Here is a 7461-nt window from a genome sequence, read left to right as displayed (position 1 = left end):
GTGAGGTCTGGCGCGCGCGCGCGCGCGGCGGAGGGGCGGGCCGCGGGGCTCCGGGGGCGGAGCCGAGCGGCGCTGGAGCGGCAAAAGGCCGCGTGGCCGGCGCTGGGGGAATGTAAACACTGCAGGCAGCGAGGGTTCTGGCTGGGGCAGGGGTCTGGCAGGGGCGAGCGGGAGGACCCGCCGTCGGTCGGCCTGCCGCGCGCGCGTACTGTACCTCCTTGCACGTCCTTCCCGCCCGCGAGACGCAGGGTTCCGGCCCCTGAGTCGGGGCGGGGATGTGCCCAAGGTCACAGCGCCTGGTCGTTGGCCTACAACGTGTGCCTCCGGCAGTCGCCGGGATCTGGGGCGCCGGTGGAACAGTTGTTCCTGGAGGTACGTCCACGCATCCATTCAAGCCATTCATTCAACTAACAGCCCAGCACCTTCCCTGTATTTCCCTCTCCCACAAACTCCTCACGACGTTGGAATTTCAGACAGCCCCTCTAGCTGAAAGCCGTTCCCAGAGGCTCGCATCGGACCGGGATGAAATCCGCACTCCCTGCCCTGGCGAACAGGGCTCCACCTGACCTGGCCTTCGCATCCTGTCAGACTTCCCTGCAACCCCCTCCCCTCACATCTCACCGCCCTTGTCCTTTCTCACCTCGTCGGGGCCTTAGGGCTTGTGCCCTGCGAGGGCACCTCCGGCTGTTCTTCCTTCCCAAGAAATTTAAGGTCTTCAGTGACCACTTAACCTGGAGCACCCCTCTCCCCAGGACTTCCTCTCCATCTTTTTGCCCGGCTGTGTTTCCTTGACAGAACTTGCGGCCAGAAGACTCTTGCTCCTCCGTTTCCTTGTTTGGTGTCCCTCTCCCTATCTTGTCTGTCTTCTTTACTGCTGTTATCCCCCAGCTCTCCGCATAGTGCCTGGGGGAAGGGAGATACTTAAATCCTATTTATGAATGAATTCTTGAAAAACATACAGCGACCAAGCCCTATTGGAGCTTAACAGGCCAGTGATACAGGTACTGAACGATGGTCGCTAAAAACTACCTTCTATACTAAATTTGTAGAAAGCAGCATGAAGCAGAGGGCTCCCAAACACTCCCAAGACCCTTCCTGATTTATAGTCTCAGCCTTGTTCCCTGCCCCACTAACATAACAGTCTTTCTGAGGTGACAGCCTAGGTCTTATTGAAGAGTATGCCTTGTGTCATCCCCACAGGTCCCTGCTAGCAGACCTTCCAGGGGCTCTGAGGTCAACACTGCTGAGATAACTCACTAAGCTTGTCTTAGGTAGGCATGGAACCCAAGGTCCTGAATTCCCAGCCCTGTGTCCTTTAGGAATAACAATAAGAAGTATCAAAAACAGCATTTCCAAAATGGCAGCTTTGGGCTAAATCCTTCAGAGTGTTATCTCAGTTCAACTTAGCAATAATCCTATCATGTTGATACTATGATAGTCCTATTTCAGGGATGGAAACTATCTACTTTTCAGCGTCATTATTTAGGGATGAAGTGAGATAATGCAGCCTTAGTACAGTGTTTGACACATAGTAAATGCTCAATAAATTTTATATAATATAATAAATATAAATATATAAATATGTGTGTGTATGTGTGTATATATATATATATATATATATATATATATATATATATATCACAATGATAGACAAGACAGTTTTCCTTAGTGGTTGTAGCAGCTTACACTCCCACCAGCAAAGAATGAGACTTCCAGATGTTCTGTGTACTAGCCGATATGTTCACCAACAGTACAATGGATAAATAAATTTGGTATATTCATTCAATGGAATACCGCACAACAACAAAAAGGACAAATCACTAAAACATGCAGCAACATGAATAAATCTCAGACATAACGGTGAGCCCAAGAAGCCAGACACAAAAAAGTATTAATATGTGATTCCATTTAATTGAAGTTTAAGAAAAGACAGAACTATAGGGACGGTGGTCAGAACAGCAGTTACATTTGGGGTGGGATTAGTAACTGGGAGGGGACCAGGGGAAACTTCTGGGTTCCACACATGTTTTGTATCTTAAGCTGAATACATGGTTGTGTACATAAAAATTCCTTGAGATGTGCACTTATAACTTACACACTTTATGGAGTGTGTATTTCAACAAAAAAAATTGTTTTTCAAAAAAATAATTTGAAACAAAATAAAGTAAGACTTTTATAATTCCTGCCCAGTTGGGAACTTCTAGTTTGGAAGGGAGGCAGTTATGTAGATTGGTAGCCGTAGTACAGAGTGATAAGGGCTGGGATGGGAAACTTCTGGGGGCTATAGCTGCACATGGAGTGGTGACAGGAGAGGGCATCCAGCCTACTCTTGCCAAGAAGGCTGCATGGAGGAAGCATCATCTAGGCCAGAATGAGATGATGTTTGGCAGAGGCAACAGAAAAGATAAATCTGTGGAAACAGACTGCACCAAATTACTGAGGGCCACTTGCCAGGGGTAGCTCACCTTTGGCTGTTTGGTTTCGCTTCATCATATGCCTGCCTGCCCTGGGGTTAGAGTGGCCAAGCATTGGCTCAGCCTGGAGGGAGATATGGATTGAACTAGAAAACCAGCTGCTGGGTAGGGAGGGTATCACCTTCCCTCCACAATAAGACTTTGGGAAAGTTCCTTAACCTCTTGGTACCTCAATTTCCTCATCTGTAAAGTGGGGTGATTCTAATTATCCTAACCTCCATGGTTTCTGTGAGGAGTAAATGTACTAATACCTATGATGCATTTGCAATAGTATCTAGGACATAGTGTTCAACGTGTATTATTATTTGTAAAGAAATCTGTGGCATTTGCATAGCTTCATACTTGGTAAAAACAGCAGCCAGGATAGAAGGATTAAGAAGTAAGTCAATGGGGGTTGCCAGGGGGGAAATCCTTCCCAGATAGGATTCCTTAACCTAGGGCTCCCAGATAGCCTTCAGTGGCCCAGGAAACTGCCTGCTGGCAGTGTCGGCCCATTGTGTGCACTTGGGCAGGGGGTACTTAACTTTTCCCAGTTCCTTAAAGGCACCTATAGAAAGTTAAGGAGTTGATCAGGAAGAGGGTTGATCAGGAAAGGTGTGGGCTGTGACTGGAAGTGCAGCTGGCCCTGGCCCTGCTATCAGGCAAAACTGGGCACAGAGGGCTGCTTGGCTGAGTCGAAGGAGGTGGGGGAGGGACATCTAGTGAGGCTCCACACAGGAATCCCAGAAGAGGGGTCAAACTGGCTGCACCAGTGTGAGCTGTGAGGTAGGGGCCAGGCAGGAGGAGCAGGACCCAGTGCCAGGGAACCCAGTGTGGGAAGGCCCTGGGGGCTTGGCTCCTGTCCTCTCTCAGCAGTGGAAATCTGTCTGCACAGGCTTGCCGGGTCAGCCCAAGTCCAGGGCCCCAGTGCGTGCTCCCCAGGTTGTGGTTCACATCAAGCTCACACTGCTATGGACTCCAAGGCGGGAGACTGGCAAACCAATGGGTGGTCCCAGCCGGGCCTAACCCTCTCCTACACTGGGGAGCAAGTGCAGTCACACTTCCTCAGGCAGAAGGCTGTGTCCCGTTTAAAAATTCCAGTGAAAATTAAAACTGACCTTTAAACTTAGTATCTGATAGAGCAACGGTGGCAGCTGACATTTATGGATTCTGTGCTAAGCTCAGGGTTTCCAAGGACAGAGACTAATTTGAAGACACTTCAAGGGGTAGGAGTGTGTGATCAGGTTGGGGGTGGGGGGGGGGAATGCATCAGTTATGCAGCAATAAACCCCCCTTCAGCATGGGCTGAGACACAAGAGTTCTTTGTTCTGTATTTGACCACCATATTCCCAGCTTTCACTTAAATCTCCTCATTTTGGGTTTCTGAAGACAGACACAGCTGCAAGACATAGAGCAGGACCTTGGAGAGATAAGGCACTGGCGTCTCCCTTCTGGAATATTTTCCTTCAAGCGCTATACTCTGCACTTTGATGGGGGAGGGAGGCTTGGCCAATCAGAGAACCACATTCCTGCCCATGCGGTTGGTTACAGGGGTGGGCACATGACCTGAGCTGGGCCAATGAAAATCCCCTGGAGTTGCTAAGCGGACCTAAAGTGGGTCTGGAAGCAGGAGGCCATCTTGCCACTCAGGGTGACCTTCCTTAGAGGGAAGTCCTGGGGAAGAGGGGAGCAAAGCCTGAGGTAAAGGGAGGTAGTCTTCTGATTCATTGAGCTTCTGGGTCTAGTCAAGCCCCAGACCAGGTTCCTAGGAACTTTCCAGATGCTGGAGCCAATGATTTCATGTGTTTATTGAGCCAGTTGAGGTTGGGTTCCGCGTAACTGGCAACCACGAGAGTCGTGGGTGTCTTGAGTGAATGAAAGGGCGGTGGGCTGTCAAGTTTCATCCATTTGCGCCCCCCAGAGAGCCTCTCAGTGGTCCCCTAGACCCACCGGTCCTTCTCTGTAAGGCCTGTACATCCACCCTGGCATGGCCCTGGGGGTGCCAGGCCTGGCTTTTAGTCTCAGTTCCCCAGGAATCCTGACTTCCCTGGCAACACCCTCAATCACTTGCTTACATCAGTCACATAGGAATCCACTTCTTAATCAGCCTGGCAGCCTCGGGAACCCCTGCATGCCTGACCCCCGTCAAGTGCTAGTGGGCCTGGTGCACTGCCTTGACCCTGCCCTCCCAAGAACACCTCGCACGCCCTGGGGGCAAGTAGACATTAACTGAACAGGACTCACTCCAAACATGACTGAACAGAGGTCACACATAATGCGATGGCCCATAGGATATTAGCAAAAAATGGGATTCTGGTACACATGAGGGTTTCTGATGCTTTGAGCAACAGGATGAGTTTGGCAAAGTCGGGGTACAGCATGCAGCTGACCTCTGGGTGGGGACAGCTTCTCCCTCTGTCTTTACTCCTTGAGGTATCAACCTGGCCATTGTAGTTGTCTTACCTTGAGGCCCCACCCAGGAATTCAGAGCTGAATAGTGGAGTATTAGATGGAGGAGGGTCAGAATCAAATAAACAAGAAGGAGAGAAGGAAGAAGGCACTAAGGAGGGGGTACACTGGGAGTAACCCGGGCCTGAGCATTCCCCAGAGCCAGCATAGGGTCTGGACAGCAAGTTTTGCAGAATAAATAAGCGGGTGACAGATAGGGGCAAAGGTGAGAGGCGCAGAAAGTGTTTCCCAGATGGTGGCAGGAAGCTGAGGAGGCTGGGTACGTGGAGTGGGGGCACATTCTTCTGCTGAGGCCCAGGTGCAGCTGGTATGGAGGTCACAGAGGGTCCCGCCACAAGAAATCTCGAGGCTCAAGGCTGGGCCTTACCCACCTCCCACCCTCTCTTCTACTGTATCTGAGAGCCTCTCTACCTTCAATTTTTCACTGCAGGTTATATTTCCTTAAATCTGTTTGTTTGAAAAGAAAAACCTACTGGCCCTAAGTGGAAAACCAACATCACCAGCCACAAAATGAAGGAAGCATGGAAGTGTTTACAACTACAGGCAAGGGGCAGGCCATGACCCTGAGGCCTGATTTCTTTCTGTTTAAAACAGGAGATGAGGGGCACCTGGGTGGCTCTGATGGTTCAGTGGTTGAGCTTAAACATCACGCTCTTGGTTTCAGCTCAGGTATCACTGTTTGTGAGTTCGAGCCCCATGTCAGGCTCTGTGCTGACAGAGCCTGCTTGGGATTCTCTCTCTCCCCTTTCTCTCTGCCCCTCCCAAGCTAGCATGCTCTGTCTCTTTCTCTCTCTCTCTCTCTCTCAAAATAAATAAACTTCAAACAAACAAACAGGAGATGATGGTATCATTCCACTTATGAGGTACTAGGGCAGACAGAAAGTAGAAGGGTGATTGCCAGGGCTGGGGAGAGGAGAATGGGGAGTTTTTAATGGGTACAGAGTTTCATGTTTGCAAGATGAAAAAGTCCTGAGGATGGATAGTGGTAAAGGTTATATAACAACATGAATGTGCAGAATGCCACTGAATTGTACTCTTAAAAAGTGTTGAAATGCTAAGTTTTATGTTATGTGTATTTTACCACCATTTTTTAGAAAACGATATAACTGTTAGGGAGATGTCGGCCCTCTCAGCTTCAAAATGAGACTTTCTCCTTGATTAAGCAGAACACATGAAAGAGAATTGAGAAGGGAATGACTCACTCCCTGTATGATGTGGATCTGCTATCATTTAAAATTAATATGTTGAACTGTGGTCAGAGTAAGAGAGGGGACAAATAATGAATGGGCAGAGGTGTAGGCAGGCTGGAGGAGGGACAGCCCCTCTGCCATGCGAGCATTTGGCCCACGTCCTGTGGGAACAGGCCCTGGAGCGGATGTGGCAGGTGCCCTGGCCACACTGATGCGACAGGCTTAGGTCCCAGTTGCCGGGTTCCATCTCAGGGTGAGGTTGGGGAAGCCACTTCACCTGGCGGTGCCTCAGCTTTTTCCTCGGGTCCAGAGGGTGATGAGGAGTGTGTGCGTGAGGCTGAACTGAGGTTTGGCACAGCAGAGTACCGGGGTGGGCTCCACGCACACGGTCTAGGGGCCATGGATGGCTGTCTTTTCAGGGTCTGTTTCCTGACTCTTGTAAGGAGTCCCCTAGTTTCACTCCAATCACTGGCAGGGGGATCAGTGAACTCGGTGTCCAACGGGACATTTGACCAACTTTCCTGCTTTCGCATCCTTCAAAAGATGCCAGACAAGAGGAATTGGTGATTGTACCATTTTACTGGGCCCATGAGTGTTTGCATACAGTTGGTGCTCATTAAGTGTCTGTGACATGGTTACAGGGATGAATTCTGTTGTAAGAGTATGAAGGTTGAAGCAAGCATCTTGTCCTCAGGATGCCCACACCCTGTGGAAAAGAGCATCCCGTCCTTCATCACAAAACAGCAGGAGAGATGCAGGGGAAGGAGGCACCTGGCAGCAGAGGTCCTCATCCAGCTCGGGGTGAGGAGAGGGGCAGGAAGCGGAGAGTCACTGACTTTGCCAAAGTCACCGGGGCCCCCCACCTCACCAGCTCCAAAGGGCACCTTTCAGGGTTCATTTCACGGCGCTTTTGGGAGTCTTGGGCTTGATGGCCCACTCCCTGTTGGAGAACACCACTTCCGTCTCCTGGTTTCCCTCCTCCTTCCCTGGTGCTCCTCCTCAGTGCCCTTGCTCTTGTCCCCCTCCCTATTTAAGTGACGGAGCTCTTTTCCAAATGCTCCCTCCCTGCGTGGTCTTTTCTTTCCACCTTCTGCCCTCTTGCCATCTCCACTTGCCCATCTCTTCTGAGCCTGTCAGTGTAAGACACCCAGAAGTGGGCTCTGGGTTTCCCCACCCTGTCCCACCTGCTTCTCCACCTGGTGCCCCCATTCCCTTAGTTGCTCAAGCCCCAGACCTGGTATTCATTGTTGATTTCTCTCTCTCTCTCTCATCCTCTGCACTGCATGCATCAGCAAGCCCCAGGGGCTCTCTGCCTCCAAATGTTTCCACTCTGTCTCTTGTCCCCTTCT

This window comes from Acinonyx jubatus, chromosome E2 (assembly GCF_027475565.1).
Source record: "Acinonyx jubatus isolate Ajub_Pintada_27869175 chromosome E2, VMU_Ajub_asm_v1.0, whole genome shotgun sequence".
In the NCBI taxonomy this organism is placed as follows: Eukaryota; Metazoa; Chordata; class Mammalia; order Carnivora; family Felidae; genus Acinonyx; species Acinonyx jubatus.
Note: the sequence above shows the minus strand (reverse complement) of the source record.